The sequence below is a fragment of the Triturus cristatus genome, chromosome 3_2 (genome assembly GCF_964204655.1).
Source record: "Triturus cristatus chromosome 3_2, aTriCri1.1, whole genome shotgun sequence".
In the NCBI taxonomy this organism is placed as follows: Eukaryota; Metazoa; Chordata; class Amphibia; order Caudata; family Salamandridae; genus Triturus; species Triturus cristatus.
This window is the reverse complement of record NC_140584.1, coordinates 868,220,780-868,243,805: the sequence shown is the minus strand read 5'-3', so window position 1 is coordinate 868,243,805 and position 23,026 is coordinate 868,220,780. Positions and strand designations below refer to the sequence as shown.

At 48.5% G+C, this 23,026-nt stretch overlaps 1 protein-coding gene across 4 annotated transcripts in view; it reads right to left on the bottom strand.

Moving 5' to 3' along the window:
• Positions 1-23,026, bottom strand: part of TAOK1 (TAO kinase 1) — a 1,366,047-nt gene that overhangs the window by 90,859 nt on the left and 1,252,162 nt on the right. The gene's annotated exons all lie outside the window — the stretch shown is intronic.

The window sequence follows — 23,026 nt, the reverse complement described above, 5'->3', positions numbered from 1 at the left end:
GGCCACAAGGAAAGCAACTTTCCATGTAAGAAATTGTTGCTCGCATTTATGTAGAGGTTCGAATGGAGGACCCATTAATCTAGTGAGGACGATGTTTAGATTCAACACTGGTGAGGGTGGTACCATGGGAGGAATTATTCTTTTGAGGCCTTCCATAAATGCTTTAATGGCAGGTACCTTGAACAATGACAAATGTTGTGTATTTTGTAAGTAAGCTGCTATGGCAGCGAGATATAATCTAATTGATGTGTATGCTAGATTGCATCTTTGAAGATGCAGCAGGTAACAGATGATGTGTTGAATGGACGCATCTAGAGGATTGATGGTGTTGTTGTTACAGTATAACACGAACATTTTCCACTTGGCTGCATAGTAGGCTCTAGTGGTGGGGCGCCTAGCCTCTTTGATAACGTTCATACAATCAGGTGTAAGATTGTGGTAACCAAATTCTAGGACTTAAGGAGCCAGATCGCTAGGTTGAGCTGTGCTGGATCTGGATGTCTGATCTCTCCATGGTTCTGCTGTGGAGAGAGGTGTAGTTTTTGGTGCGGGACTACTGATAGTTCCAGAAATGTGTACCATGGTTGTCCTGCCCATGTTGGAGCAACTAGGATCAGTGTTAGTGACTGTTGTTGCAGCTTGCGCATCACAAATGGAATGAGTGGGAGAGGTGGAAAAGCGTACGCTAATCTGCCTGACCAATTCATCCATATCGCATTGCCTTTGGACAATGGGTGTGGATATCTGGTGGCGAAGCTTGGGCATTTTGTGTTGTAGTGTGTGGCGAAGAGATCTATCTCTGGCTGCCCCCACATTTGGAAAAACGGTTGAAGAACTTGTGGATGAAGTTCCCACTCGTGAATCTGTTGTGTCTGACGACTCAACAGATCTGCCATGTGATTCTGAATTCCTGGAAGATGCTGGGCTAAAAGGGATATGTTTTGAGGAATAGCCCACCTCCATATGCTCTGTGCTAGTTGAGAGAGCTGTAGAGAGTGCGTCCCCCCTGTTTTTGTAAATAGTACATTGATGTCATATTGTCCATGCAGACTAAGACAGCTTTGCCTGATATCTGTTTCTGGAATGATTTTAATGCCAGAAAGATTGCTAGTAACTCCAAATGATTGATGTGGAGTAGATTTTGCTGAGGTGTCCATGTGCCCTATATGGTGTGATGCAGTAGATGAGCTCCCCAGCCCGTGAGCGATGCGTCGGCTGTTAGCACAATCCGTGGAACCGGCTCTAGGAACGGACGCCCTTTGGAAAGTTTTTGGGTGTTCGACCACTGCAGAGAGCGATGTGTGTGGCCGTCCACCAACACCAGATCTGTTAGCTGACCTTGAGCTTGGTTCCACTGAAGTGCTAAGCATTCCTGTGAGGGGCGCATCTGGAGTCTTGCATGAGGTACTGCGAATATACAAGAGGCCATCATCCCTATTAGTTGCATGAACACTCGAGCTGGAAGTGAGTGTAGCTGCTGGAATTTTGTTATAAGGGTTTGCATGCTTGCTATCCTGGCTGTACTGGGATATTCAAGGCATTTTGAGGTGGTGTTTATTGTGGCACCTAAATATTGTTGGATGTGGGACGGTTGGAGGTGGGACTTTGTGAGTTTTATGGTAAACCCTAAGCCGTGCAGTAATTGGATTGTGGTGTGTGTGTGATTTACACACTGGGTATGTGACTTGGCTTTTATTAGCCAGTCATCCAAATATGGGAAGACGTGAATTTGTTACATTCTTAAGTGGGCTGCTACCACTGCCAGACATTTTGTGAAGACTCTGGGTGCTGTGGTGACTCCGAATGGGAGAACCTTGAACTGGTAATGCTGACCGTCCACTACAAATCAAAGATATTTCCCGTGAGCAGGGTGCATGGGAATGTGGAAGTAGGCGTCCTTGAGATCTAAAGTGGCAAGGACATCGCCTTGTTAGAGTAGAGGAAGGACCTTTCGAAGAGTGATCATATGAATATGGTCTGATTGTAAGTAGAGGTTTAATGGTCTGAGGTCCAAGATGGGTCTCAGGGTTCCGTCCTTCTTTGGAATGAGAAAGTACAGGGAGTAAACCCCTGTGTTTTGGTGATGCAGGGGAACTGGTTCTATTGCATGTTTTTGTAGGAGGGAAAGCCCCTCTTGTTTTAGACGTGTTAAATGCTCTGTTGACATTGGACGCTGTTTGGGTGGTAGGTTTGGGGGAGTTGAAGTGAGTTCTAGGCAATAACCGGATTGGATAATTTGTCTCTCCCACCAGTCCGTGGTAATGTTGTTCCAGACAGGTAGGAACTGTAGCAATCTTCCCCCGACCGGAGTAGAGTGGTCCAGGAGGAGTGGAGGGAAGTCATTGTTTGGGGGTGGAGGCAGTGCGAGTATTGGTAGGTTTGCCTCGACCCTTGTTGTTATTGCCCCTGTAGCCTCCTCTGTAATAGCCTCTGGTAGATGAGGTCTGGGTGGGACTTTTGTAGGAAGTGGGGGGGTTGTCAGTAGTAAAACCTCTAGAGGCGCCCCTATAAGAGGAGCGCCGAAAGAGCTTATGGGAGCTTGCGATTGCAAAGCTCCAATTGATTTGGCAGTGTCAGTATCTTTTCTCATCTTCTCCAAAGATGAATCTACACCAGGCCCAAATAAGTGTTCCTGGTCAAAGGGTTGGTTTAGTATGGTACTTTGAACCTCTGGTTTGAACCCCGAAATGCGTAGCCACGCATGTCTGTGCAAAAGGACACTGGTATTAATAGCTCTGGAGGCTGTGTCTGCAGCATCCAGAGCACTTCGAATGGAGGTGTTGGTTATGAGTTTGCCTTCCTGGATGAGATCATTGGCCCTTGTTTTATATTGATCTGGAAGGTGTTGTACTAGGGTCTCTTGCTCGTCATAGTGTGCCCTATCGTACCTAGCCAGCAAAGCCTGTGTGTTGGCAATTCTCCATATGTTGGCTGCTTGGGACGCTGTTCTTTTACCAGATGCGTCCAACAGTTTTGACTCCTCATCAGGAGGTGGAGCATCACCTGAGGTTTGGGAGTTAGCCCTTTTCCTGGCGTTGGAGACAACCAAGGAATCCAAGGGAAGCTGCCCTTTAATGTAAACAGGGTCAGCTGAGGCAGACTTGTATTTCTTTTCCACCCTGGGGTTAATGACTCTAGCAGTTACAGGATCCTTAAAAACTTAAGGAGCGTGTTTAATTACCACTTTTAACATTGGGAGAATGGAAGTGGACCTTTAAGATGGTGCAAAAGTGTCCATGAGGAAATCTTCTTCTACAGGGGCTGTGCGCAAATTCACACTGTGATATTCTGCAGCTCTGTGTATGAGCTGAGTGAATTCTACAGTGTCCTCTGGAGGGGATGGTCTAGATGGGTAGTTTGATGAAAACCTGAACTTTATGGCCCACGCAAATAAAACAGCAGCTTCTGCCCACTACAAATTGAGGCTGATTAAGAAAATACTGCCATTCCTACCACCCACAGCCGGAAAAACCCTGATAAGTGCCTTAGTGCTGTCATCCCTCGATTACTGTAATGGCCTGTTTGTTAATGCCCAGGCCAGAGTGATCAATAAATTACAAACAATTCAAAATGCTGCAGCCCGTCTTCTGTCGGGAACCCCGAAATGTAAACCAATCTCAGATGCAATAAAAAATTAGCATTGGCTCAAAATCCACAACAGGATTAAATTAAACACTCTGTATCACATACAAAGCACTGCACAACCAAGGTCCCGATTTCCTGAAGGCCCATCTTCGGCCTGGTCTATCTATTAGATCTCTCCGATCTAACAACCTCAATCTTCTGCAAGTACCCCGAACTAAAACAGTCTCCTGGGGCGACAGGCGCTTCCTGGTGGCCGCACCCAGGCTCTGGAACTCGGTACCAATTGCCATCAGAGAAAGCTCATCCCTGATGTTATTTCGCAGTAAATTGAAGACCTGGCTCTTTTGTCAATAACTACTCTTTCTTAGCTTTGTCGGTACTTCACACCGTTTTCTCAGCGCCGAGACGCCTATGGGCATTTGTTCGCGCTTTATAAATTTCAAAAATAAATAAATAAATAAATAAATAAATATCATCTTGTGGTGTGTTAGGAACATCTGGTGTGCCATAATCGTCCCATGGGTCATCTGGGGTATTAGGATGACTAGGTCCCTCTTAAGGTTCATCATCCCCTTCCTCCCCAGAGGTGTCCTCATCATCCTGAGGTGGAGGAGATTGTGAGGGTACTGGAGATGGGATAGGAGAGATGTGGTGTGGAGGAGGAGGAGGTGGAGAAGGAATTCTTAAAGGAGAAGTGGCAATGTCTCTCTTCTTTATAGGGCGTGGAGCTGGTACAGGTTTTTTATTTTCCTTTTCCTGGAAGGACTAAGTATGAGTTGACCGGTCTTTGGGTCTATTTCGAGAGTTTTTTGGGTTGGATCAGGCCGAAAAAGCTCCTCCTCTGGAGTTTGTTGTTTCGGTGACGATTTTTTCGGGTCTGATTGTGTGGCACAACTTTTGGAGTGGTTTTATGCTCCTTAGGTTTGGAATCTGGAGTTTTCCTGGCTTCCGTGAGGGTCTTTGGAACCGGTTGGTTCTTTAGTTCCGATGATTTTTTCATATCCAAAGGTTGAGCCGGAACCGGATGTTTATTTGGTTCCGAAGATTTTTTGGGATCCGAAGGCTGAGCGCCAGTGGTCTTTCGAACCGGTTGTTTGCTTGGTCAAGATGATTTTTTCGGAAACTAAAAGTCAGTACCAGTGGATTTGACTACTGAATGCGCAGATGTGGAACCAGGCGTCGGTGCTGACGAAGACAGTGGTTTCTTCTTTGGTGCTGGGAATGGGATTTCGGCACCGACAGTAGGCTGGCTCGATCCCGAGTGGCCTGAAGGCTTATGTATGGACTACTTTGCCGAGTCCGAAGGCAGGACGTGGGAAGTTTTCTCCCGGTGTGCACCTAGGCCCGAAGGTGAAGGTGTTACCAAAGCCTTTTTGTGAATGGGTGGTTGGAGGGGTCAACGTCAGTACTTACGACCCGCTGCCCTGGAGTGATGTCTTCGATGTCAGAGTCATCGGGACTAATGTTGCCCTCTTCGATCTGCTCCTGCTCCGGTACATCGATACCTTCTTGGAAGATATCGTCCGGTATTGATGATCGAGCCATGCTTCTTCGAGCTAGACGATCCCGTATTGTTTTCTTGGAGCGGAAAGAGGCACAAGCTGGACAGTCTTTGGCCTCGTCCTCGAGCGAATGGCAGAGGTTACACACCTCGTGAAGATCAGCGTGTGGAAACTTGGATCCACATTGAGGACACTTTTTGAAAGGAGTCCTTTCCATGAGCCAAAGGCCTAATGGTGCAGCTGGGCCCGAAGGCCTGTGTCGATGACCGGAATCGAAGAATTTAAGTTTGTAGAGAGGCGCGTCGAATGGGAAACACGATCAAAACAATACAGAAGAATGGGTGAAGGATTGCGCGTCGAAAGCTAGAACGGTAACGACGCCGAACTGGAGCACGACAAACACATCCGAGCCCGATGGCAAAAAAAAAAAAAAAAACAATCTGAAGCTGGAGTCGATGCCCATGCGCACTATTGTCCAAAGGAGGAGTCACATATCTTGTGACTTCCAAAGACTTATTCCAAAACAACAACAAAGTGCAAACATCCGGGCCCAACACCAGATGGCGATCTATACACAGTGTGTGATCTGCAGCTCATATGCCTCGAACATCTATTTACAATAAGAGACGCAAAATGGCAGACGGAACAGAAAGGTAACCAATGAGAGTTCCCAAGGGTGGGCCCCGCTGGACAAGGGTTAGAGTGAATAAAAGGACAGTACAAAGAGGAGCAGAAAGAGTGCCAATGGACCTTTCTGAACAGTATATTAACAAAAATGTCTGCCAACAGCAGGCGTATACCGTCTTAGTGGAGGGCCGCCTGGTCGCCAGAATAACATTACAGACTTAGGAAGTAAGGTCAAATGCTATCAACTGTTGCAATTCAATCTCCACGCATGGAGGCGCGGAGTTGACCGGTTCAGATGGAGAACCCTCACCTGCTGCTGCGATAGAAGATCCTCCCAAAGGGGCAGCCGGATGGGAGGCTTGATTCTCATACTCTGATGCTCTGGATACCAGATTCTTCTTGCCCAGTCCGGAGCCACAAGAATGACTTGGACCCTGTCGCTTTTGATCTTCTTCAGGACCCTTGGTAGGAGTGTTATGGTCGGAAAGGCATACAACAGCCCTGAGCTCCACCTGCGATGAAAAGCGTCACCGAGCGATAGCCGGCTTGGAAACTCCAGTGTGCAATACTGCTGACACTGCACGTTCTCTTCGGAGCCGAACAAATCTAACCAAGGTTCTCCCCACTACTGAAAGAGACCGTGGGCCACCTTAGACTGGAGACCAAGACAGAAGTCACTCCCTCTTGGAGCAATTTCAAATTAAGCTCCGTCAGCTGTTATAGATTTGGCAGAATAGTAGGAAGATAAGAAAGGAAAAGTAGAGAATAGACCTCCTGGATGATCTGCAAGACCCACTTTTCCGATGTTATGGCTCTCCAGCGGGGGAGATGATGAATTCTCCCACCAACGGGAGTAGTGTGGTCCAGCAGAATCAGCCTAGGAGTGCTTGGAGGCTGCAGCTGCCAGAGGCAGTGTGGTAGACGACTTCTGGCCTCCATTCTGAGAATAGAATGCACCGCGTCCAAGAACGGCTTGGGCAGTCTCTGCGGGATGGTGGCTGGGATAGGGCGGACACAGCTGGAAACCCCTTCCATTGCCACGAAAGGGGCGAGAGGAAGACTGGCCACACGGAGTAGAGGAAAGGTCCAAGGATCTGGCCGTAGCACCAGAGTCTTTGAACCTGACCAGGGCCAAGTTAGGCTTTTCCCCAAAAAAGGGGGGTTGCATCAAAGGGCATGTCCATCGAATTGGCTTGGACATCGCCCGAGAAGCCAGTAGTACTAAGCCAGGCGTGGCTTTGCAGGGCCACCGTCATTGAAATCGGTCAGCCCAGCAAATCGGTCGTATCTAACCCACACCGTATGGCAATTTTGCTGCATGCCTCCGATCCTTGACAGCTTGGGAGAGGGCAGCCCGGGCCTCCTCTGGGATTTGAGGAAGCACTTGTGCAACAGTCTCCCTAAGGGAATGGGAGACACAGCCCAATAAGCATGCAGTATTCACTGACTGCAATGCAAGGCTGGAGGAAGAAAACATCTTCTTCCCAAATGAATCCAGCCTCTTGGATTCCCTATACAGAGGGGCGGAAGGGAATGCGTCTTGGAATGTAGAGGCCGGCATTACCAAACTCTCTGGGGTGGGGTGTTGGCTGAGGAACTTTGGGTCACCATGAGCTGAGCGTTGGCCTATTCACAGGAGCCCCTGTGCTAGGTTTGGACAAAGTTCATCGAATGATGTCCGTAAGTGCCTCATTAAAGGGTAACTGGTTCAGAAGTGGAAGACCCAGGTTGAAGCACCTCAGTCCTGAGTTTAGTCCTGACCTGCACTGAGGGCAGCTCTAGTCCGGGGACCTCGGTTGCCCTCTTCTACACCATGACATAGGACACTTCCTACTCTGTTGCCACCATAGGAGGTGAGAGCATGACAGTATCTGGGGAACTATCCAGACCACTGGCCTCCCCAAGTTCCCCATACCAGCCCAAATTCTCCTCAGAGACATCATGGGTCTCAAGAGGGTCTCCAGACCCCTCCCAATTCTCTCCTGAGCCTAGAATGTCTTCAAAGTCCTCAGTCGACAACATAGAACCTCTGGGTTCTACGACATTGGAATCAGCGCCGTTCGACGCTGTTCTGGCTGTGTGTCATCGGGGATGAGGATGGGGCTTGCGCCTCAGACGGGCATCGGCGATGTGACAGGCACTGACTTTGGATTCGATGCCAGGGAAGGTCGCGTTGGCACGCCTGGCATTGAACCGGATCTGGATTCCTGAGACCCCGTCGGCGTCGTGGCCAGAGCAGACGGCGTTGAACCCAATGGGGCCCCTTCTGACCCTGAAGGCTCACCAAAAGTCTCTAGAAGATATAAGCCTGCAAACCATATCGAACTCAGCAGCCAGACTCATACTCAATCTCCCACACTTAACTCACATGACACCACGCTTCTAGGAACTACACTGGCTCTTGATACACAGATGTGCTCAATTCAAACTCCACCCACACAAACACATTCAAGGCACTACAGAACCCAGGACACACCTACCTGAACAGTTGCATCTTGTAGGAAAGTAGGATCTGCTTTCATGGTTACCTACACTTTTTGCTTGGTGTCAGCTGGGATCTTGCTGATCAGGACCCCAGCAACTGTGCTTTGCCCTCTAAATTGACATGGTAAGTACTTTGGTACCTCCACAATTGGCTACTGGTGTACCCATGTAAGTCCCTAGTATATGGTACTAAGGTACCCAGGGCATAGGCACACCAGGGGCCTCCCATGGGCTGCAGCATATATTGTGCCACCCATAGGAGTCCACTTAAGCTGTGACTACAGGCCCTCTATTGCAACCTGTGTGAGTTGGTGCTTGCACCTCTCACGACAGATGTTAAGTTTCCTTATATTTGAGGCCACTGCACTTAAAACCTATAAGTCACCCCTATGGCAGGCTCTCCAGTCCTGAGATCAGGGTGCTGGGTTTTAGGCGTGTGGGTGCCCCTGCCTGAGCAGGACACCCCTACAAACACCAGAGTCGATTCTCCAGGCTTTGTAAGTGCAGTCAGCCATTTTTAGATGCATAGTTATTACGAGATGTATAACTATATAGTGGCTGCACCAAACCTGATCATGTTTGGTATTAAACATGTTGGAATTATAGCCCAACACCGATTCTAGAGGTGGAAGTATGATCCCATCTACTGGGGGACTCCTTACGCCCCCCCCCTACCCGCCCCCGCCCCCCCCCCCCTCAAGGTAACAGCCTTTCAGGGTCTGCAAGCAAGGTAGTACACTGCCGACCACATGCACGATTGTACCCTCCTGCTTCTGAGCCCAGCTCAAGCAGGGGAAAGTCAAACAATAGGTTTCCTGTCGCAGAGAGGTGTGACCACCTCCTAGACAGGACTTAGTGTATTGGGGTGGGGTGGGGGCACTTGCCAGCGCCACCAGATTGCTTTGAAGGGCACATTTGGTGCTCTCCTTGCATACTCCAGCTTGAAATAGTTCACAAATCCTTGGTTCCCGCTCTGGCACGAAACTGGACAAAGGATATTGGAGTATCCTCCACTCTGTCTAGCCCCTCCTCTGGGAGATACCCCCAAGTCGTTCGAACCCTTTCCTTAGAGTACCCTGTTGGTGGATCTTCAGATTCGTCGTGGTACAAGACAACCCTGAAACTATGTCGCTCTTCAACCGTCTGGAACCAAGATAGCATCAAGGAAGATTCCTGCTGCTCCTGGTCATGCTGTTCTTCAAGTTTTTTTCATCTGTGTTTCATCCAGATTTTCCAGAAGACCTGTGGGCATTAAGGACATCCGAAGAAATCTCCCTTGGAGTGAAGAAGTCACTCCCCTGCATCTGCAGGTACTGCAACAAAGCAGACCAGCCTACTGCCCCTGTTTTAAGATCTTTCCAAGGCCCAGCAACACAGGTGGTGGTTCTGCATCTCCCTAGAGGAGTGACCCATCTTCTGAGCAATTTTGAGGACAGAATGCCTCAACGGGGGCACAGGGACCAAACCCCTGTGCACTGTGTCAACTTGCCGTTGCCAAAGCTGGTTGGCTCTGCACTCCAGAGATCGTTGGGCCACAAGAAGCTCCAGCACCTTATCCCTCAAAGATCAGTGTCCTCACTGCGTCCCCAGCACCGTGGGCCTCCATTGTTGGTGAGCTGCTCGAGGTCCTCTTGCAATTCCTGTGCCCTCGGATTGTGGGTCCGCCTGAGGGTCTTCCCTTGCTTCAGTGGGCCCCTGCTTGCTCGGGCCTGCTCTAGCTCTCCTACATTTGGTGAGTCCCTTGGACGTTGCTGGTCCCAACGTTTTCTCCTTCTTATCTTACAAACCAGTTGCAGCTACCAAGGCTTGTTGGTGCTCTCGCCGGACACGGACAACCTAGACACAGACATCCGATGTGGGACAGCTTGTGCATGCCTCTTGGTCTTCCTCAGCATCACCTGGTCCTCACATCTGCAGCGACATGTTCACCGTAGACTTCAGAACCTCTGGACATTGGTGGGCATTGTGTTTCTGTGCCTCCTGGGTTCCACCGGACTCCTGTACCATCTTCTCCAGAGGCATCTTCTTCGAAGTCTCCCATTGCTGTCTACAGCAGGTTCCGACGTCACTTCACCCCCATGCACCTGGCTTCCCTGTTGCAGGTAACCTGGTTAATGGGGCATCCACAGGAGGGGTGGCTCTCCAACCTTCTGTCTTCCAAAGGGTTTCTTCAAGTCCTCCGCGAAGAGTCATTATTTAAAACTGCAACCGCAATTTCTACATTGACTTCCATTGGGCACATGGCTGTGTTTCCACTCTGCAAACATCCTTTGTGGGGTTCCTGTGTACCTACCTTGGGTGGTTCCTTGTGTCTCCGGCTCCTCTGGAACTTCTAGTCCAAGTCCCATTTTCCTTTGCAGTTCGCATTCCACTTTCTTAATACATGGTTTGGTCTCCCCCTGGAGGCCAGTGTATATTTGTGCTACTTACCTGATTCTTGCAAAGTATTCTTGTCTATTGTGTTGATATCTTGGGTAGGAGAATGTGTTAGTGATACAGTGTATAATAAATAAGACATTGTATGGTTTGCTTTCATCTAACCTACACCACTCAAAGTTGGTAAAATAAGCTGCTTTACACTCCTTCAAGATCAGCCTGAAGGCTGCTCTCCACAGCTACAACTTTGAGAGCTTTCGAAGGTTATCAAAGACCACTAAAATTACCATAAGGGTAGTCTGGATTACTGCAAGGTGCATCACTCAAGTGTGTACCATATACTAAGCTCGCCGCCTACAGAGAACAAATGCAGTCAGTTGGCACTGCGACAGGTGCCATCAACCAAAGTCTAACTAGGGGCCCTAGGAGGAGCCAAGTGCACTGAAGGCACTCCACACATAGTACCATGCAGGATAACTGCAGCATTGCCTTTTTAGAGGCTTCAGTCTGCTACTGAGTGGAAGGTGGCCCATGATATTGAGGGCACATTGACTCCAGCTGGGGAATGCGATTGAAGTTGGATGACTGAGCCGGAGTTGGGCACTTGGAGTGTTGAGAGTGCAATCTCTCCCTGGAATAGAAGCATTAGGGAGAGGAATCATTCTCCTTGAATTCTTGTGCCAAGATTTGTCTTTCAACTAGGTCCTGGACTTATCTGAGGGTGGCTATCTGGAAGACAACTAGGGCAGGGACTTGCAGCAGAAGCGGTCCCAAGTCCTGCAGCACAACAGACCTCGTTTGTCTCAGAAAAACGAAGCAAGTTACTTACATTTAGTAATGCTTTTTCTGGTGGATACAGTATCTGCCTGTGGATTCCACACCTTTTGAATTATCCCCATGCACAGTATTCCACAGAAACTTTTCTTCTCAGCTCTCCAACGTCGACGAAGAAGTCACAATGGAACAGCTCTGCACGCAACTCCGTGTGACGTCATCGGAGCCATACAAAGACCTTGCCAGCGTGCTGACGTCAGTTCCATCCATTTTTACCGTGCCTTTGAGGCAAGCGGGCAAACCGACCAAATTTTCACAAGTATACATAGCATTCAAAATACAACTAAAACTAGAAATTCGAAATACATAAAATGCATATAAATTATTATTATTATTATCCGGTAAAAACAGGCAGGCAACAGTCAAGTGAGGAATCCACAGGCAGATACTGTATCCACTAGAAAAAGCATTACTGAAGGTAAGTAACTTGTTCTTCTGATGGATACATCTGCCTGTGGATTTCTCCTCTTAGAGGAGAGTGCCTGCCTATCTATAACAAAAAATAGTTCAGCACAGAACGTGCAAAATGGCTGTCCCTTCTCACCTCTGAGTCTAAGCAAAAGTGCTTCGCAAAAGTGTGGAGGAAGGCCAGAGTTGCTGCCTAGCAGGGGTCTACAACAGGGACACCTCTAGCTAAAGCCAAAGATGACTTAGCTCTGGTAGAATGAGCTCGAGTACCTTCAGAAGGTTCCTTCTTGGCCAAGGTGTAGCAGATCTTGATACAGAGAATAATCCACTTGGACAGCGTTCTTTGGTGGACAGCCTTGCCCTTCATCTTGCTCACAAATCCGATGAAGAGTTGGTTGACTTAAATCCTTAGTCCTGTCCAGGTATAAGCTGACCGCCCTCTAAGGGTCTAGGAGGTGAAGTCTCTTCTACTTCTTAGAAGGGTGAGAGGAAAGATAGAAAGTGGGTAAAGTGATGGAGAGCCCTAGGTGGAAAGGAGTGACCACTTTAGGCAGGAAAGCAGCTCTGGTCCTAAGAACCATCTTCTCCGCATGGGATTAAGTAAATGGAGGCTTGGAGCTAACAGGTTGCAACTCACTCAACCTCCCAGCGGAAGTGATTTTAACTAGAAATATGGTCTTAAATGCTAGGAACCTTAAGGGACAACTATGTAAAGGTTCAAAGGGATAACCAATTAAGAAAGTGAGAACTACATTTAAATCCCACTGAGGCATAATAAAGGAAGTGGGAGGAAATCTATTTGTGAGACCTTTAATGAATCTCATAACTATGGGAGATTTATATAAAGAGGGTTGATCTGGTAAATAGAGTAAAGCCTACAAGGCAGACAAGTAGCCTTTAATAGTAGCTACTGCACAACCCTGTTGAGCAAGGAAAAGAGAGAAACTCAGAATATCAGACAAACGGGCCTGCAAATGATCAATCGATCTCTCTCCACACCATTTTCCAAACTTGGCCTGCCTACCAGAATAAGACAGATTTGGTGGGGTGTCTCCTAGATGATAAAATAAGATACACCACATCCTGTGGGAAAGAGAAAGAGCTCAGGTTGCCCCAGTCAATCTCCAGGCCTGAAGGTGCAGGCTCTGGAGGTGGGGGTGTAGAATCCGCCCCTGCGACTGCGAGAGGAGGTCTGCCCTGAGAGGGAGACGGAGCAGCGGGTGTGATGAGAGGTAAAGGAAGTCTGTGTACCATACCTTTCGCTCCCAATCCGGGGCGATCAATATGACTTGGGCCCGGTTTTGGCAAAGCTTCCTTTTAATTCCAGGAATCAAGGGATTGGGAGGAAATACATAAAGAAGCTGTGAGCCCCAATCGAATTGGAACGCGTCCCCCCAACAGTCTCTGCATCGTATACTGGAGACTGCAGAAGGACGGGCAGTGCACATTTTCGCACGTGGCAAACAGGTCCACCGGAGTAACGCCCCACAGCCTGAAAATGTGATGGACCACCTCTGGATGGAGACGCCACTCGTGTACTGCCGACTAAGACTGTCCGCACGAACATTCAGCTCTCTGGCCAGATTATTCATGATCACACCAATCTGATTGTCCTGAGCCCAGGACCACAGCTGCAGAGCCTCCCTGCAAAGATAGAACCCTACTCTTCCCTATTTGTTGATGTACCACATCACGGTACTGTTGTCTGCCAGGACCTGAACCGACTAACTAAGAAGCGAGGGAAAAAATGCCTTGAGAGCCAAACGTATTGCCCACAATTCCAGAAGACTGATGCGAAACAGCCTTTCCTCTGGAGTCCAAAGACCTTTAACCTCCAGATCCCCCAGATGAGCTCCCCACCCTAGAGTGATGGCATTTGTTATCACTGTGGCCACCGGAGAAGGAGGTTGAAACAGCTTCCCTTGATACAGGTTGCCTGGAACACTCCACCATAACAGTGTCTCTGGCAATCTTGACCACCTCTTTGAGATATCCGTTGTGTTGAAACCACTTCCTGTGGAGGCACCACAGGAGGGCCCTCATATGCCAGCGTGCATGGTTGACCAACAGTATGCAGGAAGCAAACAGATCGAGCAGGGATAGGACCTTCAAGATTGGAACAGCCGCTCCATTCTGAAAAACTGGAATTATAGTCTGGATGTCTTGAATCCTCTGTAGAGGCGGGAAGGCACGACTCGCAGTAGTGTCCAGAACTGCCCCCATAAACATATTGCGCTGAGAGGGCACCAAGTGAGATTTGGGTACATTTATCGAAAACCCCAAGTCAAAAAACAGGCGTGTTGTTACTTGCAAACGATGCAGCACCATCTCTGGCAACTTAGCTTGAGCAGGCAGTCGTTAAGATAGGGGAAAACCGGAATCCACAACCTTCTGAGATGTGCTGCCACCACCGCCATCACCTTTTTGAAGACCCGAGGTGCGGAAGTAAGACTGAATGGAAGGACAGCAAACTGGTAGTTTTGTGACCCCACCGTAAATGGCGATACTTTCGATGCTACTTCAGGATGGGAGTTTTAAAATATGCATCCTGTAAATCGATCAACACCAACCAGTCTTCCTTCTGCAGTGCCAGAAGAACCTGAGCCAGGGTCAACATCTTGAATTTCTATGCTTGAGGTAAAAATTCAAGACCCTGAAATCTAGGATGGGTCTTAAGCCTTTTTTGGGAATCAGGAAGTGCCAGGAGTAGCATCCCTGACCCCTTTCCTGGTTCGGAACCACCTCGACCCCACCTTTTTGTAGTATAGATAGAACTTTCTGATGGAGAAGCAGGAGGTGCTCTTCTGAGCACAAACCCTAACAGGACGGGCAAGGGGGAAAGAGAGGCAAACTCCCAGAAGGGTAGGGCGTACCAATTCTCTATCAACGTTCAACACCCAGAGGTCTGAAGTAACTGACCTCCAATTCTGAAGTAACTGACCTCCAATTCTGTAGAAAATGGGACACCTGTCCTCCCACAGGACAAGCATGCTCTAGGATGGAGGAGCAAGAACTGCTTCCCTACCGTACCAGTTGGAGAGGCAGAAGAGGAGGAGGAGACTTGCTGCCGAGCTGAACCTTGCAGGCTACCTCTGCCCTTTCCCCTGTATGACCTGTACAGTTTTTTGCCTGCTGTTGCGCCTGCTGTTTGGCATGAAAAAATAAAGCAGTGTCAAAACCACGTAACTTGCGGTATCCAAAGCCATTGATTGAGACTGGAGACCAAATGATCTTGCTGTGGCTCTGCTGTCTTCAAAGCGCTGCAATGCCGAGTCGGCTTTGGCCCCAAATAGACGAGATCCGTCGAAAGGCAGGTCTAACACGGTAGCTTGGACATCCGGTGAGAACCCTGACCCCCCGTAGCCATGCGTGCCTCCTGGTCGCAACAGTGGAACCTATTGCCCTGGCAACCGAGTTAGCAGTGTCCAGACCCGATTATATTAACTGGCGGGCTGCAGCTTGAGCATCAGAAAAAACTTCGGAAAAATGGCCCTGAACGTTCTACGGAAATTTCTGGAGCACTTCCCTTGCAGAGTCCATCAGAGCATGAATATAGCGACACAACAGGCATGTAGCATTAGTTGACTTGAGAGCTATTCTACCGGAAGAGAACACCTTCTTTGCAGATTGCTCCATACATTTGGATTCCTTATCTGCAGGTGTCAATGGGAATAACCCTGCAGACTTCTTAGAGGATCACGACGCTTGGACCACTAAACCTTCTGGTGACGCCACAGACCTTGACACCGCAGGTGCAGTCATTGGCTTCTGCCACACCTCCTGGAAGGGCTCAGTCAAAGCTTCGTTGAAAGGAAGCAAAGGCTCAGAGACAGATGAAGGGGAATGGATCACCTCCGTCAAAATGTTAGACTTCAGTTCTGCTGTGGGCAATGGTAAATTCAAGAGATTCGCTGCCTTCCTACTCACAGAGAGATACAAAGTCACCTCTTGCGGTGGAAGACCTTTTGGAGAGTAGAGTTCCCATTCAGGAGATTTATCTAGGCCTCTAGCTTTGTGCAGACCCTCAAATTATTGATCAGGGTTGACAATCTCACCTTCCTCAGCCTCCTCATGTTGATCCGGATACTCTTCCTCTTCTATCAACCTCTGTGCTTCCCTTCTACATCTAATCTTTGGAACCAGCATCTGCTGCACCAGACATGACACTAGTGACTTTGGGATCGGCGTCGTAAGAAGGTCTACTGGGATAGTAGACGCCGCCGGTCGAGATTGAGCCAGCGCTGGACTTTCGCTCCCTCCAAATAGAACTTGAGCACTCTCTTACGGTCCAAGGAGTGGAGTGATCTCTCCGCAGGAGTTGCGGGATTGGGAAAAAAGGAAGGTAGGGAGATTGACTGGTTGACATGAAAATCAGATACAACTTTTGGTAGAAAAGCAGGGTCAGTCCTTAACACTACTCTGTTGTGGTGAAAAATAGTATATGGCTCTTTGGCAGACAGCGCTTGGATTTCACTTACTCTGCGCGCTGATGTTATCGCCACTAAGAAAGCGGTCTTCCATGTCAAATGCTGCAACGTGGCTTTATGGATGGGCTCAAACGGAGGACCCATCAATCTAGAGAGAACTAGATTCAACTCCCAAGGAGGAGAAGGAGGCCGAACAGGGGGATACACTTTCTTCAACCCCTGTAGGAAATCCTTGACCACCTGTAGTTGAAAAAAGGAAGGCTGGTTTGGAGGCTTTCTGTAGGCCGTAATGGCGGCTAAGTGTACCCTGATTGAGGAATACTTTAAACTTGATTTGGCCAAGTACAGGAAATAAGGAAGAATTACCTCCTCCTGCCCTGTAGCAGGATTAAAATTATAACGAGTGCATCACAAGTAGAATCTTTTCCACTTAAAGGAGTATGACGCCCTTGTGGAAGGTCTCTTTGCCTCTTTTAGAATGTGCATACAGTCCTGCGGTAAATTTAAGTGTCCATATTGCAGGACCTCAGGAGCCATGCTGCCAAGTTCAGTGAGGGAACGTTGGGATGTAGAATCTTCCCGTCCATCTTGGTCAGCAGGTCCGATCTGTAAGGCAGCCTCCTGTGGGGGAGCACCGACAACTGTAACAGGTCTGGGTACCACCACTGACGAGGCCAGTCCGGAGCTATCAAGATCGTCTTCATGCTGGATCGGATGAGCTTGGATACCACCTTCGGGATCAGAGACAGGGGAGGAAGGGCGTATGCAAATATTCCGGACCAATCCATCAAAAGAGCATTCCCCCCTCGTACGTGGACGGTGGAACCTGGATGCGAAGGCGTGGCATTTTTTGTTTTGGTCGCCTGAAACAAATCTATGGAAGGTTGCCCCCACTGATGGAAAATATCTGCCACTACCTCGTCGTTTAGCACCCAGTCTGGCTGATCTTCGAAGTGCTGACTGAGTGTGTCCGCTCGCACGTTTAGCTCCCCTGGAAGATACACGGCTGTGATGGAAAGGCCTCGGGCTAGAAGCCAGTGCCATATCGTTTGAGCTTTCAGGGAGAGCGGGCGAGAGCGCGTACCACCCTGTTTGTTGAGGTAATACATGGTGGTCGTGTTGTCTGTTTGGATCAGGATCGAGTTGGACGTGATTGAGGGCTGAAAAGCTTTCAGAGCTAGGTGGACTGCTCGCAGCTCCAACATGTTTATATGGTAGGATTGTTCCTTGATGGACCACCGTCCCTGCATCTGCAGGCAATCCATATGCGCTCCCCACCCTTGTAGAGACGCATCCGTTCCTAAGGACTGTGTCGGAACTGGATGATGGAAGGGGACTCTAAGAGGTTCTTTGGTCGAGTGCACCATACAATGGACGACTTTGCTGCTTGCGAAAGCACAATTCGGTCTTTCCAGTGACCCGCTGCTTGGTCCCACTTGTCCTCTAGGTCCTGTTGCAAAGGTCTCATTCTCAGCCTGGCGCTGGGAATGAGAAATATGCAAGAAACCATCAATCCTAGCAGAGATGTCACTTGCCGGACCGTTGGACGAGCTGCCCGGAGAAGAGTTTTGCACTTCTGTTGCATTGAAGAAAGTCTCTCCTCCGAAGGAAACGCTCTTCCTAAGCTTGTATCCAGAGTGGGGCCCAAATAATGGATCGCCTGGGTAGGCCGGTGAACCGATTTCTCCATGTTCACATGCAGACCTAGCCTGCGGAGTGGTTTTAGACATATTTGAAAATCGCTCCTTACTTGCTGAGGTGATGGCCCTTTCAGGAGCCAATCGTCCAAGTACGGGTAAACGAACAGACCCCTTCTGTGCAGAGCCGCCGCCGCCACCACCGCCATGCACTTCGTAAAGACCCGACGGGCAGATTTCAGTCCGAAGGGCAACACCTTGAACTGGTAGTGTTTGCTGCCGACCACGAATCGTAGATATTTGCGATGACGGGGAATGATAGGTATGTGGAAGTACGCATCTTGGAGGTCCACTGAACACATCCAATCTCCTGTTTGCAGATGTGGACATATTTGATGAAGCGCCAACATGCGATACTTCACCTTCAAGATGACCTTGTTCAGCGATCGAAGGTCCAGGATAGGTCTGAATTTGTGCTCTTGATCTCTTTTTGGCACCAGAAGATACCTGGAATAAACTGCCTTCCCCCGCTGAGAAGGCGGAACCTCTTCTATGGCCTTTTTCCGCAGAAGGGTTACCACTTCCTGTCGCAGTAACTTTAGCTGGTGAGGACGAGATCTTTTCGGAGGGATGTCCTTTGGAGACACACGAAAACGTAGTGCGTATCCATTGCGTAGTATACTGAGCACCCAACGATCTTTTGTTATGTTGCACCACTCTCTCAGATGATGTGAAACACTTCCTCCCACTGGAGTGGGCAACGGCGCCAGAGGAAGCTCTTGCACATTGCTTCCTCGCTGATCTAGCTGTGATAGAGGACTGCTGCTGATGACCTCCTCCACCCATTTGACTTACGGCTTTGGAACGGTTTTCCTTGATTTTTGTTTTGGGACCACTGCGGGGTTTGAACCCTCTGATGGTAGCCCTTGCCCTGGTTGGGTCGGTACCTTAGCTTGAACTCTTTTTTCTTTTCTAATCCCACCGCCTTAAGAGTGTCTAACTCGGCTTTCATCCTAGCCATCCCCTCATCGGTATGGGTGCCAAACAGTGACGAGCCAGAAAAAGGCAGGTTAAGGATCCTCTGCAGTGCATCTGGCTTGAGAGCTGTTAGTCTTAACCAGGCAGACCTCCTAGCGCAAATACCATGCGCATAAGAATGCACCGACAGTGTGGCACCATCTGCTGCCGTGCTAATCACTTGGTTAGCTACAAGGGATACTTCCTTGATGACCTCTTCAAAGTCCCTTTGATCTTCCTTTGGCAGCTTTTCCTTGAAACGGTCCAAGGAGTCCCATAAGGCCCTGTCGTAGCTGCCTAATAAGGCTGCTGCGCTAGATACTTTTAGCGATGATGCTGCAGACCCGCAAACCTTCTGCCCCCAAGAATCCTGGGACTTACTTTCTTTGTCAGGGGGGACCAACGAAGTTGCAGACACTGCGTGTGTTTTTCTTGCCGCCGCAACAATAACAGAACCCGCAGGCGGATGTGATTTAAAAAATACCGGGGCTGTTTTGGCTGGCTTGTATTTTTTATGAATCCTCGCAGGTGCAGCTTTAATTGTAGAGGGAGCTAGGAAAATGTTCATCACTGGTTCCAGAAGCCCAGGAACCAGAGGCAGCAACGGCCGAGACGCAGATCTCTGATGTAGTGTCTCAAAAATCACTGTTGTTGCAACTTGAGGAGTCGACATCTCAATGTTCAGCTTCTGAGCCCCTCTCTGAAGCACCTCATGATACGTATTTATATCATCTATCAGAGACACTCTCGATTGAGGGCTATCCGATCGGGTGAGTGAATAGTCTCTTTTAGAAGAGCGGGTGGAGGAGGAAGACCATGTAGGAGACCTTCTTCTTTTGTGATGGGAAGTAGAAGGTCTGCGCTCCCGCGATCTTCCAGTACGGCCCTGACGTGTAGCTGAAGGCGATCTATCCACCTCTTGCACCAACCTTTGCAGAGGAGATCTGTGGATCGGACTGGTGTATTCCTCCTCTCTTCGTGATGCTCCTGCCGGATTCCTACTCCAGTGATAAATAGGAAGAGGCCACCTTGGAGATAAGTGAACAGAAGGAGAAGCCCTTCTGTGATGTGAAAATGATTTTTGACGCGAACTCCCTGAATGTCGCTCTGGGGACGCAGATGGTGAATGCATTGACGGTTCCCTCGAGGAATGAGAGGATGAGTGCTGTGACGCTGATTCTGTCACCAAAACTACTGAACCTTCTCCAGACCTCACTGACTTGGGTCTCGATGTCGAGCGTATGACCTGCTCTGACGGAGCCCTTCTCGACGTCGACCTTGACCTCCTTCTAGACGTCGAATTTCGGACAGGTGATGGAATCGATTTCGACGTCGACTCTGTTCTTCGACGTCGAATGTCTCGCCGACGATGTCGGGATACTTCTGCGCCTCGACACCGATCGTCGTCGAGTCGACGACGACGAAGGACTTCTGCGCCTCGACGCCGATCGTCATCGGGTTGACGACGACAGAGGGCTGCCGCGCCTCGACGCCGATCGTCGCCGGGTTGACGACGCCGGAGAGCTTCTGATCCTCGACGACGATCGTCGTTGGATTGACGACGGCGGAAGGCTGTCAGCTTTCGACGCCGAACGCCGAGATGACGGCGGAGGGCCGCTGATCCTCGATGCCGACCGCCGTCGGGTTGACAACGGCGGAGGACTTCTGCTCTTTGACGCCAATCGTCGCCGAGTTGACGTTGGCGGTGGACTTCTGCTCCTCAACGCTGTTCGTTGCCGGGTTGACGACGGCGGAGGTTCACGATTCTTCGACGTCGAATGCAGCGACGAATCTGTATGTCGGCGTTCTCTCGACGGCGAGCCCGCCGAAGGTCTTTTCTTGGACGTATGTCCCATCGGTGGTAGTTTTCTCAGCGCCAAGCCCGACGCCGATGGAATCTTGCTTCTAGAAGAGGATCTGGCCCTCTTAGAGACCTTCCTCACTGGTGACCTGCCTCTAGAAGTTGATTTATCCTTTTCTGCCAGCCCATAAAGACGGATACGCTCCCTGTCTTTAAGAGTTCTATTAGATAAAGTCTTTGGGACATGGTCCTTAGGTAGACAGAGAATACAGACTGCATGAGAGTCTGATCTGGCCTCCTTTTTCCACAAGACGGGCAGGGGTCAAAAAGAGATGGCATTATGAGTGGAAAAAAATGCCACTATCAGTCAGAAAAAGTGAGCACGTTACTTGACAAGTTGAAAAACGTCGAAGTAAGATACATTTTTCCTGAGAACTGAAGATTATTTCTGACTAAAATAAGAAAAGAGTGGAGCTGTGTAACCAGGGTCCTGCCTGAAGGAGCGGGAAAGAGCAACTAACCTGTCACCCCTGAGGCATGATGGGAAGCTAGGGGTCATGGCTGCCTTAAAGGCACGGTGCCAGTTTATTTCTATGTTGCTATGAGTTAGCTTTTCAGCCTTTTCTAGGCTATGTTTTCTGCAATGCAGCCTGTGAGCGGTCAATGCTTTCAGTCCTATCTGAGAGATTGTGCTAAGTATTAAAACAGTTTTCAAACTTGCTTTGCTGTTGTTTTTCCCTGTTTTTAATGTATTGTTTATGATAATCAAGGGAGTCCTTACAGCATTATTTAGCTCTGGTTATGAAAGGCTGCATTTGCTTTTTTTAATATATATATATATATATATATATATATATATATATATATATATATATATATATATATATATATATATATATATATATATATATATATATATATATATATATATATATATATATATATATATATATATATATATATATATATATATATATATATATATATATATATATATATATATATATATATATATATATATATATATATATATATATATATATATATATATATATATATATATATATATATATATATATATATACCAACGTAAAGGTTGCCCCAATAGAAGACGCCAACTCACGAGGAGGTTTGCTTCCTTTAATGGAGGACCTCAGCAGGGCAGCACAGAATACCATTCCAACAGTAAAATCGCCCTACGCGTTTCAAACACCACTGTGTCCTTGTTCACGGGCTTGACGAACTGCAAGATAAACGAAGGGAACCACAAGTACCAGCATACCTTGGGACACGCCCACTGGGGCGGGACTTGGAAAGTTTATCAGGTGTTCCCTGTATGCTGCTGTTTGCAGTTCTTCAAGCCCGTGAACAAGGACACAGTGGTGTTAGAAACGCGTTGGGCGATTTTACTAATGGGATGGTGTTCTTTGCTGCCCTGCTGAAGTCCTCCATTAAAGGAAGTAAACCTCCTCGTGAGTCGGCGTCTTCTTTTGGGGCAACCTTTACGTTGGAATGTTAGCGGCCTGCCCGGTCGCGAAGACGCCCCCCTGCCTTTCAGACAGATCCTGCGTTTGGTTAACACCGAGCGCGTTTAAGGAACGAGGAGGTCCGTGTGAGTGGACATTATTACAAACAGTTTGAGCAGTGGTTTTCACCCCTCCAGCCCACTGGGGTAAAAACAAGATTTAATTTGAAAGGCACAGCAGCACTCACTTGAGATAAACGAAGGGAACCACAAGTACCAGCATACCTTGGGACACGCCCACTGGGGCGGGACTTGGAAAGTTTATCAGGTGTTCCCTGTATGCTGCTGTTTGCAGTTCTTCAAGCCCGTGAACAAGGACACAGTGGTGTTTGAAACGCGTTGGGCGATTTTACTAATGGGATGGTGTTCTTTGCTGCCCTGCTGAAGTCCTCCATTAAAGGAAGTAAACCTCCTCGTGAGTCGGCGTCTTCTTTTGGGGCAACCTTTACGTTGGAATATATATATATATATATATATATATTATAATTATGGAGATACATATATGTTTGTCACATATATGATTGTGTTTCCGGGGTCCCGCGAATGGGCGGGAATATTCTAGTGCTTATGACTATTGTTGAGGATCCCCTGGAAGAGAAATTAGAGCCGTGGGAAAACTGTTACGCATCAACGGTGCGGAAAAAAGGGAACGGACGTCCGCACACCGACGAGGTCTTATTATGGCTCCGATGACGTACAGCGGAGTCGCATGCGGAGCCGTTCTATTGTGACGTCCTCGTCGACGTGGGAGAGTAAAGAAGAAACGTTTCCGTGGAATGCTGTGCATGGGGTTAGTTCAAAAG